Raw genomic sequence first — 12,398 nt, forward strand, 5'->3', positions numbered from 1 at the left:
GCAGGAAGAAGGAGTATTGTGAAGGGAAATGTCACTGATCTTAAAAGGGCCTACACATTCAAGAACAAATTAAAAACAGCACTTTTCTTTACCAACAACTGTGTCCTGGAGTGTTTCTTCAGTAATGATGGCCGAACCTACTTCGTGGTCGTCTTGCCCCTGAACTCCAACATCATGAAGAACACAAGGTGAGGAAGAACATCTAGTTTTCCATCTAGGGAAGAACTCAACTCTCGGCTTTTTGTTGCATGAACACAGCCCATTCCTCAAAATTCAGGCAATGAGTCTGAGGCAGAGTTAAGAGAAAGCAGTCTTACGAGTGCCCACCACTTCCAGGCACTGAATACCTCAAAAATGTCCTTTATAGGGGCGCCTGGGTGGCTCAGTGGATTAAGCCACTGCCTTGGGCTCAGGTCATGATCTCAGGGTCCTGGGATCGAGTCCCACATCGGGCTCTCTGCTCAGCAAGGGGCCTGTTTCCCTTCCTCTCTCTCTGCCTGCCTCTCTGCCTGCTTGTGATCTCTCTCTGTCAAATAAATAAAATCTTTAAAAAAAAATGTCCTTTATATAGGGCCATTCCCCAGTCACCTAGCCTTGGGCCTCCTCTCTGCCCACTCTACACCCATGGTTTCTAGCCATCTGGGGGAGAATGACATTGTTTTGAATATTCATCATTCATTTTGACTGTATAGAATCTGAACCCCTTTCCTATTTGGGTGGAATTCCCCACTTCAGGAGTCTTGGGAAGCAGAGCTCACTCTTCACTACAGTAGCTAAATATATTAACGTCTTGATTTATCAGTATGCCCTGTAGCTAGGATACAGGTCTAATGGTAGTCATTAAAAAAAAAAAAAAAAAAAAAAAAGCAGGGACCACAGAGACTTCTCTGGTAATGGTATTGGTTGCAGTGAGGCGAGGTTTCCATGGCAGCAAGAGCAGCAGAATGAGCTGAAGCCCCTGGTGCTTGATGGCAGTGCTGGTTTTCTACAGCCAGACCCATTAGCTCCTAATCCTCTTGGCTTTCCAACAATTCTGTGAACACTCTCAACAAATATTTTATAGAATCATTTTCTGCTTAAATGAACCAGAATTGGTTTCTTTTTGTTGGAACTAAGCACCCTACTGATGCAGAAATCTTAGAGAATCTCATCAAGTCAAGGACCCACTCTCTGAGCTCCAGACACCTCCATTTTAGTGTCTTGATGTCACCTGACGCACTAGTCAGTCCCCGGCACCCTTAATGTAGTCTTACTATATAGTCTCTATCTCTGAAGCCAGGGACATGGGAAAAAAAAAAAACAGTGAAATGTGGTGTCAGAGAAGTTTGTGTTTCAAGGAAGGATGATCATTTTTTAAAAAGATTTTATTTGGGAGAGAACATGAGTGGGTTGGAGGGCCAGAGAGACACCTACTGAGTGGGGAGCTGACCAGACATGGGCTCAATCCCAGGACCCTGGGATCATGACCTGAGTGGAAGGCAGATGCTTAACCCACTGAGCCACCCAAGGGCCCCAGATGATTATCATTTTTAATGCTTAAGATGAGATCTGGAAGTCTTCCTGACCCCCACCCCTTCCCAGAGAGACTTACAACAACCTCCAGGAAGCTTAGGAATACCCTTTCAGTCCTGTGGGCAAATAAATCCCTGTCTTTGGTATAAGAGTATAGGCTCAACTGCTGTAATGACAAAAAAAAGGCCCCAAAACAAAGGGACTTTAAAAAATGGAAATGTGTTTCTTTTCCAGGTAATAGTCCCAGAGGTAAGCAAACAGGTTAAGGTAGGTAACGATGGCTTACTCTGTGAAATTGTTGAAGAACCCAGGTTGTTTTTGATTTTTTTTTTTAAAAATTGTTATTTATTTGAGAGACAGAGAACAAGCAGGGGCAGGGGGCTGGCAGAGGGAGAAGCAGACTTCCTGCTGAGCAGGGAGCCCAATGCAGGACTCCATCCTAGGACCTGAGATCATGACCCGAGCCGAAGGCAGACACTTAACTGATTGAGGTCTGGTTACACCATTCTTTAGGATGTCACTTTCGTTTGTATGATTGAAGTGGTTGACCAGTGGCTCGTCTGTGTTCCTGTCTGAGGAAGGGTAAAGAAAGAGGAAATGGAGCGAGGACAAGCAATTTCAGTTGTATACACCACTGCTTCGGACATGCATATTCTTGAAGCATTCCATATTTTAAAGTATGAGCTTTGGATCAAGATTATCATTCTACTTCGTCCATGCATGTACATTTTCCTGTAATTCTAATGGGATGGTATCCTAATAGAGTTGCATGGATAAAACCTGGTTTAGAAAAGAAAAAACAAAACCTGTGTCTTGGAAAGTGTTATATACATCACTACTTCTCAAAATCACTTGGTTAGATCTTATTCATAAGGAACATCCAGCTATAGAAGAGGCTTGGAAACATGAACACCATAACCTCAGCCATGCTCTAGCCAAAGAACTAAGGCCTGGTGCTGGTAGAAACAGGTATCCTTCACTAGGGTTCTAGAGAAGGGCTCTGTCCATTTGTTCCAGTGAGATGCAGGTGTGGCCCATTGACAGTGTCACTTTATGGCAAAGGCTGTGCCAGGGTGGAGCCTCTGTGACTTTTTAAGCCTATTAATTGGCTTAATGGAGCATTTATCCTCTCCACATGAAAATGTAACCCTCCTATATGAAATTTATCTCTGGGTAACCAAATATTTGATGAGGGGGAAGTGTCTCTTTCAGAAGTATTCCAGCTAAGCATTGAAGGGTTGATAGATTGGAACATCACCATTTTCCAGCCCCTAATGAATGAATGAATCTGAGTAACGACCATGCGTGTGGCTACCCACCATGCATGTGTACCCATATCATAGAGAGACATCCAGACATTACATGTCTCCTGATTGAAGAACACAACATCACCTATTAGTGCTTCCAAACAAATATGTTTGACCCTAATCAGGCCTCTGGGTCTAACTACCAATTAACAGATGTAGCTGCCAAATGACAGGAAATGCAAAGAATAAAGGAAAGTCTTGAATGACATCACAAGGATACAATCAGCAAAATCCAGTCCATGGAAGCTATAAGATGACCTGGTACTTTCAACAAATATATTGCACAGGGGATAAAAGTGGGATGGGCAGAAAACCTATAGATTTAGAGACTTAAAAGGCATATAAACCAATTGCAAAGTATGGAACTAACTTACATCCTGCTTTCAACAAACTAAAAACATCATCAGATAACTGGGAAAAGCTGAATGTTAACAGGATATTTGGTGATATTCAAAACTTATTTTTATGTTATTTGAATTATTTAAAATTCTTATTTTTTTAGGGCATGATAAATATTTGTTAGAGTATTAGAAATAATGAAAAGCCTGTAGAAGATGGTTAAATAATTAATAGACTATAATTTTAAATGATATTTAAGGATCCTATAGGGCATAATTTAAATGACACAAACATTCTCAAAGTCTTTCTTTGGATTAAGAATCCAACAGAGTAATGGGATGCATAAAGAGAGAAGAAAATTCCAAAGTTTTTCTGACTCGAGAAACCTCTCAAGTATTTCTGGAAGCAGAGACCTCAGTTTAAAAAATTATCAAAAGAGGAATAAATTATTAATATAAGCAAACAGATTTACAGATTAGATTATCTTTTATAGAACATCATAACACTTTCTGAAACACAGGACTCTTAAAAGACACTTTTGTATGAGTAACATTTCCAAGACTCACTGAACAATCCAGCTCTGTTTTCTGTTACTAGAAACTTTCATGCAGTCTCCCCACTGGACAAGAGGGTAACATGGTCTAGTCTTTAGTGTTAGTTAGACTGGGCTGATTTTCACTATCAGTTAGAATGGCTTAAGTTTTCGAGACACAGCACTAAAATTTTATCATTTCACTTTGAGATGAAATGTCCTGTCTAGAAGTTTTAAGTGTATGATATAGAAAAGAACAGCTGCATAAAACACCAGATACTTAGATCAAATACTAGATACTAGATCAAAAAACAAACAAACAAAACCAGTTGTAAAGGATATTATTGGGACGGGTGAGAAAATTTTGATATGGGTCCATAGGGATGCCTGGGTGGCTCAGTTGGTTAAGCCGATGCCTTCGGCTCAGGTCATGATCCCAAGCTCCTGGGATAGAGTCCCACATCAGGCTCCTTGATCGGCAGGGAGCCTGCTTTTCTCGCTGCTTCTGCCTGCCTCTCTGCCTGCTTGTGTGTACTCTCTCTCTCTCTCTCTTTCTCTGGCATATAAATAAAATCTTAAAAAAAAATACATAGCTTGTATTAATATGAAATTTCCCAAGTGTGCTAATTTGAACTGTGGTTACAGGGGAGAATGGCCATGTTCTCTCGTGATACATGCTCAAGTATTTAGGGGTGAAGGATCATGTTGCCTGCAACCCTTGAGGGTTCAGAAAAACTGTGTTGTATTATTAGAGTAAAGGAAATGTGACAAAAAGTTACCAAGTGATAAGCCTAGATGAAGGTATATGGGTTATATGGGTGTTCAATACAGTGTTCTTGGGAAGCAAAGGGCAAATTTAATAAATTTAATAAGTGAAATATGAAGCATGCATCTAGAACAGCAACATGAAAAATACTTATGAGATGATGCCAATTAAAAAAAAGCAGAACACAGAATTATATGTAAAATAAAAGAAAAAAGGTAAATATATTAGAATGTTGCCAGTGGCTGTCTTTTCTCCAAACTGTGCACTAAAAATTATTTTATATATATATATGTACATATGTACATACATACATATATATGTGCATACTATATATACTATACATATATATGAACTTTTATCATGAGAAGTTTCTAATGATATCTTGTGTGTCTTAGCTCCAAGCCCCTTCCTCAGACAGCTTTCCCTAACCACCCAGTCTGAGGTGGACCCCCCAGCACTTTCTCTCACAATCTTGTTTTATTTGCATCCTAGCACTTACTACTGTATTATTTATCCTTTTATGCGACTTGTTTTCTTATTGTCTAGATCACCCCTCATATGACGTAAGCTTCCCGAGAGCAGGACCCTCTCCCAGACCCTCCAATAGTGCCTGTAGTTGTTCAGTGGCTACCTGTTGAACGAGTAACACAGATCTTTGTCATCCAACCTCCCATTTTACCAGGCACTCAGAAGACTTGAGAAGGGGAAGAACTTGTCCAGCGTCCCTCATGAGTTCGTGCCGATGTCAAAACTAGAATTCAGGCTTTGTGACTCAGGTCTCTATAGGCTCTTCTTTCAAAATGTCTCAGGCTGATCTAGCTCCTGGGCACCAGGCAGGTGGCAGGAGTGAGGGAGGATGCGCCGTGCTTTCCCATCAGTGCAGTGTGCCGGCAGCCCCCTAGGTGGCGCCAGCGGCGCTCATGTAGCTCTAGGGAAAGGAAGAAGTGGGTAAAGGCAAACTCCAGAGGGACACCTTGATGAGAAGCAGGATATTTGACAGTCTTGTCTTTCTAGCGACTGCTCGTTGGTTGTGAGAGAGGAAAAAAATATACAGTAAATAGGCAGTGGAGAAATCCCCACCTTGACTATGTGATCAAAAAAACATCACAGGGGCGCCTGGGTGGCTCAGTGGGTTGATGCCTCTGCCTTTGGCTCAGGTCATGATCTCAGGGTCCTGGGATCGAGCCCCGCATCCGGCTCTCTGCTCAGCGGGGATCCTGCTTCCTCCTGTCTCTCTGCCTGCCTCTCTGCCTATCTGTCTATCAAATAATAAAAAAAAAAAAACAAAAAAAAAAAAAAAAAAAAAAAAAAACAAAAACATCACAGACGAGGAACAGATGGACTTGTTTTGAGTCCAGAAGTGATGCTGATAAGGACACAACATCACAGATACAGTATTGAAGCCCAGAATGCACAACCTGAATCTAATGAGAAAAACATCAGACAAACTACAAATGAGAAATGTTATATTAGGGCCAGGGGATAGGGGACTGGATTTTTTTTTTTTTTAAATGGCACCACTGACAATAAAGAAAAATTGCGAAAATGTCCCAGATTAAAAGAGGCTAAAGAATTGACAACAAAATGCAATCCCTGAGACTAGACTTGGTCTTGTAGTAGAAGGGGGAGCTCCTGTGAAAGACATCATATTGGGTCAAGTGACAAAACTGAAATACGAACAATAGACTACATCAGTGTATCGATGATAAATACATTACAGCTGATAACTGTTCTGTCGTTATATAATGTTATGTACGGGAATATCCTTATCTTTAGGGAATATGCACTGGAATATTTAGGACTAAAAGGCCATAGTGTATGAGACTTACCCTCAAGTGGTGCAGGAAATGTATGTGTGCATATATATACACACACACATTTATATAAAATATATATTTATATGTATATTTAAATATAGAAAGTATGCATTATATATTGGGAGTATATACTTTATATATTGAAATTAGACAAATATATATTTGTACATATAGATACAAACAAAGCAAATGGAGGTAAAATGTCAATCTGGGTAAAGATTCTTTTTTATTATTTTTACATTTTAACGATTCTTTTTAACTATTGGATATACTTTTTACTATTTTTATCATTGCCACGTTTCTGTTACTTTGAAATTATTTCCAGGTAAGCATGTAAGAAGCAAAACCAAAGTAAAGGATGGTGGTTGCTGGTATGTCCTCTGCCTGCCCTTGCTTCTGTTGTACGATTCAGAGCTAGGGTCCGGCCTCACTTGTGCATGTCTTCTGCTGTTCCTTGCATCAGTCATTCTCTCCTGAAAAGGACTGAGTTTGGCTTCCAGTCTCTGAGGCTGAGGCCAAAGCTGGAAGGGATGGAATTACCTTGTCCATGGCTGGGAAATGCTGGTGAGGCCTCTGTAAGGAGATGTGGAGAAGCAGAAGGATCTGAGTCCTGTTTTCACCCCCGCTCCAGCCTCTGGGGCCTGAGGATATCTGTGGGGTCAGCTCGTTGTAAGCCACTGGGCTCAAGCTGTGTTTCCCCAGCCATTCTGAAGAGACCTTTGGTACGTGGGGGTGCTCAACCGGGCTGGGTGTGGAAAGGGCCTTGGCAGTATTGGGATGGGAGGGTCTCCCTGTCCTTTCCTTCTGCTTATAGTTTCTTGGAAGTGACACAATCCATTTTCTCTCCTGAGTCTGGCATGCTGGGCACCCCTGACTCTTCAGGAGTCCTTCCAATCTTCCAGTGATCTCTTTTGCATTAAATCAGCAAAATGGGATGTCTGGTAATAGGGAGGTAGGACATTGGCCCTAAGTCTTACCCGGCACTTCTTCCTGGGATGACCTCTGGTGGTGTTTTCCTGGGCTCCATATATTTCAAATGTGTGTAAGAGGGACTTCATCCCTCCATCCCCATGCTGGGATGTGACTGGGCCTGCCTCTCATCCAGACCTTCTCGTAGGAGAGAGAGGTTGATCTCTGCATTTTCATCACCCTAATAAGAACCTCATACCTATTAGCAGTCTCTCCCCATTACCCATCTCTTCACAGTCCCTGGCAACCATGTAATCTACTTTCCCTAGACATAGATTTGCCCATTCTGCACATTTCACATAAGTGGAATCATACAATACATGAACCTTTGCATCTGGCTTCTTTCACTGAGCATAATATTTTGAAGATACATCCATGTTGTTCCATGTATCAGTACTTCATTCCATTCTAAAGCCAAATAAAATTCCATTGTATGGATATGCCAGTGTATATGACATGATGTGCAGGTCCAAATTCACTCCTTTCCATGTAGATATCCAGTTTGCCCAGCATCATTTGTTGAAAAGACTATCTTCCCCACCCCGCCCGCCATTGAATTATCTTGGCACTCTTGTCAGTTGGCCAATGACGCATGGGTTTATTTCTGGACTCTCAATTCTATCCATTGTTCTATTTGTTTATCCTTGTGCTGGTCTGGCAGTCTTTTTTTTTTTTTTTAAAGATTTTATTTATTTATTTGAGACACAGAGAGAGAGAGAGAGCACAACCTGGGAGGAGGATCAGAGGGAGAGGCAGAGGCTGTCCCCTGCTGAGCAGGGAGGTGATTTGGGGGCTCCATTCCAGGATGTTGAGATCATGACCTGAGCTGAAGGCAGACGTCCATCTGACTAAGCCACCCAGATGCCCCTTAATTATTGTGTTGCAGTCTTAATTATTGTAACTTTACAGTAAGTTTGAAATAGAAAATTGTGCCCCCCCCAACTTTGTTCTTCTTTTTCAGATTGTTTCTTACATCTCCCTATGAATTTCAGGATCAGATTGTCAATTTCTGCAAAAAAGGCATCTGAAATTTTGATAAGAATCACATTGAATTTATAGATAAATTTGGGGAGGATTGTCATCTTAACATCAAGTCTTCCAGTCCATAAACATTAATTTAGTTTTTTAAAATTTATTTTTTATTTATTTTCAGCATAACAGTATTCATTATTTTTTCACCACACCCAGTGCTCCATGCAATCCGTGCCCTCTATAATACCCACCACCTGGTACCCCAACCTCCCACCCCCCCGCCACTTCAAACCCCCCAGTCACTAACCTGACCTTTAATTATTTGAAAAGGAGGCTGGGTCAAACATCCTCAGTTGAGTTAGTTGTCAAATGTTTGATTTTGAACCATGGGGATAAGTCACACTTCTACTTTTGTGAAGGTAGAAGAAGAAAAAAAAAAAAAAAAAAAAAAAAAGAAAGACTTGCATAAATTGGTAGAGCCAACCAGTAACTAAAGATAGATCTCATTAAGAAAAAGTTACATTCTGCATTATATATTTTTAAGGACATGTCCCCATTCAAGAAATCTTAAAATAACACATGATGGCCTAAACATCTCTGAATTTATCTTATAGAACAGAAAAATTATGGGATGGTTTTTATGATGTTGGGTGTCTCAGAAATATTTTGAATAACAGAGATACATATTAATTAATGCATAAAAGAACTCTTCTTGACTTAAGAAAACTGAAGTCCATCCCTTCCCCCAAACTTTGGAATTTTTACTGACAGGGCCAGCAAACCCTGGAACAAACTGTACTAATTGCTTCTTATGTTTTGTTATAGTGACAAACTTTAATTCTGATCCCTCTTCCTTAAATGACAAGCAACTTGATATTGCACTTTAACAATGACGTTACCACATGGAGTGTTTAAGCAAGCAGCGTATAATGCTTGTTGCCAGCAGTGACATTAATAATTACTGGAAGAGACTGAGAGAAGATTGTTGTATAGTAATGACCCCTGCAATAGCTTGGGTTCCCTTGGCAATATCGAGAGTTTGTCCTGTTGGTGGTCATAGTGTTGCAATCCATTACCTCACTGAGAACTGATGACTTCAGCTATGGTAACTGGCCATAATATTTAATGTAGCTGCCTTGAGCCACTTGAAAACTTCGAAAAAAAAATTTTTCTCTGAGACACTTACATCAAGTGTTTCCAGGAAAACCCAGTGCCTCTAGGTACACATTTTAGGGAGTTGTGTTTTACTTCCTTGCGTAGTTTCTCTGATTCCTCTCTCTAAACGTTAGTGATATTTACACACTAGAAATGAATATTTGTCTATTTGTCAGTCTACTTATCTACCTATTTATTCATCTATTTTACCATGTTCTACAAAGTCTTCCTTCCTTCCTTCTTCCCTCCCTCCCTCTTTCCTTTCTACCACTTACTAAAGCCATGATATTTTGTTAAATAACTACAAAGTGCCAGAGACTGTCCCAGGGATTGTGAATGAGCAATAAGCAAACAGGCTGGAGCTTAGCTCCTGATGAGGGAGGAAAGAAAATAAGCTTGTTTTAGGTGGTGTTAAGTGCTCTAAGACGATATAGGGTAATGTGATAGACTGCGGGGTGAAACTACTTTAGATATAGGGATGAGGGAAGGATTCCCCGAGGAGGTGGCTAGTGAGCTGAAATTGAAATGATGAAAAAGAACCAGCTTTGGGGGAGTATGGGGGCAGAAGCTTGTAGGTAGGGGAAATAGTACATGCACATTATTCGAAGCAGCTTAAAATAATACAGTCAATACAATGAAAAAATACAAAAAGACAAAGGTAGAAATGAGGAAAATGGAGAGAGAGAACACGGGAAAGTCATAATGTTGGTATGCAAGCCATTGTGTTTAGCAAAATTATTAAAGTTGAGTTGCAACTTTGGTTCCCATCTTCCTGGAAGCCAAGGCGAGTTGGGAAGTATGACTGATTTCGTGGTATGTTTTCTTCTTAAGGAAAAATGGTGGTGTCAGTGTTTCAAGAGGAAAAGAGATTTTTCTTTTTTGGCACTCAGGATGGAAGTACAGTTCTTGTGTGGGCTTTTCTATGAGGAACACAGAGTGATTGTATTAGTGATTGTATGGTAATTTGTTACAACAGCCGTATAAGACTAGTATATAGATCCGTCTTGGATGTAATAACAGACACTGAGCCACTTGATGTAGCTTAAGCAAAAGAGGGCACTTTGTTATAAAGATTTGAAATAGTCCATGGAATTCCAGGAATGCCACTAATTTCAGGAAATACTAGGATCAGGGATAGAAAGCTGTCAGAGCTCTTCTGGTCTCTTTTCCTTTCTCTTTTGTGGATCTTTTTCATCCTTCCTATTCTTTTCACATTTTCCCTACAGCCTGGTCTTCTATTTTTACAGGCTGTGTGATGGGAAGCATGTCTGCAACAACAACTGATTTTCTCTGTTTCCATGTTAGCTACCAAGAGAAAAACTGAAATCCCTCAGTCTTAATTCCAAATTCCTGGGAGACAGAGATGATTGGCTCAGCTTGAGTCAGGTACCTACTTGGAGCAATCGACTGTAGTCTGGTGGCCTAGTTACCTTGTCTGAGGATCCAAGGCTAGTTTCCAGAAAAAGATACCTATTCTGCTGTTTTTAAAATACACTCTTGTAGGAGGGTCAAGAAACTGTTTAACGGTTTAAACCAACATGAAAAAGGAATAAAAATCTCAGGGTGCATAGCATGTGGTATGGATATTTTATAAAACTTGTTTCAGTTATTAAAGGTATAGGTATACATGTATTGCGTGATACCATAAAATGTATTTCTTAGGGTGGATTATGGTCTAAAAAGCTTGAGAAACTCTGGGATGTGCAGTCTGGTAGAATTCTGTTATAGAGCTATAAAATAATGTCATGATTATTTTTTTTTAACAGCATTTCTTAATATAGGCAGATGGCATAAGGATAAAGCATGACTCGGTACAGGCTATGTTGCAAGGGTGATAATAAAGTGGTCTTTGTCTGGCTTAATTCAAGCTAAAATATAGTCCAGGGGTTTCCAATCTGGCTTTATATCATGCTCATTTAAGACCTCTTGAAAATGATTTCATAAGATCTATTGAATCAGATTTCCTGTAAGTGTAACCTGTGAACCTGAATTTAAATACAAGATAAAGAAAAGCAAAAGAACTCCCCAGATGTCTCTGATATGTAGTCAGGTTTGGGACTCACTAAATCCAGAGAGGACATAGAGGAGGGGTCATCTGCATACCTTTCAAATAATTCTCCCTAACTGCAGTTTCTCTCAACCAGATTTTCATAGCTATTAGGAAGTAAACATTACAAATTTATTTCTTGGTAAGGATCTGGAATGCAAGGCTTCACTGCTGCTGATTAAAGAAATAAATCTGTACACGTCACAGTTCAATGAAACAGATGGTCAAGTTCATCTCCGTCTGTTGGTCTTTGTGCCATTACTCAACCAGGGATGGGGCAGTGCTGAGGGGGAGGGGGAAAAGAGAAAATTCCTGCAGGCTATTCCAGACCCTTGTTAAGTAATAGTTTTGTATTTTTCTAAAACAAGGCCCCAGAGTTCTACAGTTCAGGATACGGTGGGGATTATTTGTGCTTGCTAAATTTGCAGAACTGAAGTTACAGTTACCCACCCCGGCCATGTTGAGTTTTCTAAGAGCCTGACAGCTTGAACCCGTTGCCAAAGGCAAGCCCTACCTCTAAGCAATAAAATGAAGGGACCTGCTGTACAAAGTTATTGGCTATTAATCAAATAAATTTTATAGGATATCTGCCTGAAATAATTAGGCCAGTAGTAAGAGGTTACATTTCTTCTCCATGGTTAGAGAGCAGGACCTACGCCCTCAGGAGCCATTCCTAATGCAGGTCAAGAAGAACATTAGCGTATAGCGGGAGCCCGTTCTTCTAGCCACCTAGGCAGGGGGCCTGCATTCAGACGGTTCTGCAGAGGTTTGTGGCTGAAACTTATTTCTGGGAATTGTCCTCGGGTCGGTGAGGAGCGCTTCCGTCCTTGCGCCTGGCCTCCGAGACAGCGGGGTCATCTCCCCATCTTTCGCGGCTAGCTCCGCCTGGGCATAGCCGCTGGGCCTCATCTCGGTACTGGGATGGCCCTGTTAGCAAGCTGTCATTTCGTGTGACATGTGGCCGCTTCTCTGTCCCCGAGCC

This window comes from Mustela putorius, unplaced genomic scaffold, assembly GCF_011764305.1.
Source record: "Mustela putorius furo isolate JIRA1106 unplaced genomic scaffold, ASM1176430v1.1 tig00003859_pilon_pilon_pilon, whole genome shotgun sequence".
NCBI classification, from domain to species: domain Eukaryota; kingdom Metazoa; phylum Chordata; class Mammalia; order Carnivora; family Mustelidae; genus Mustela; species Mustela putorius.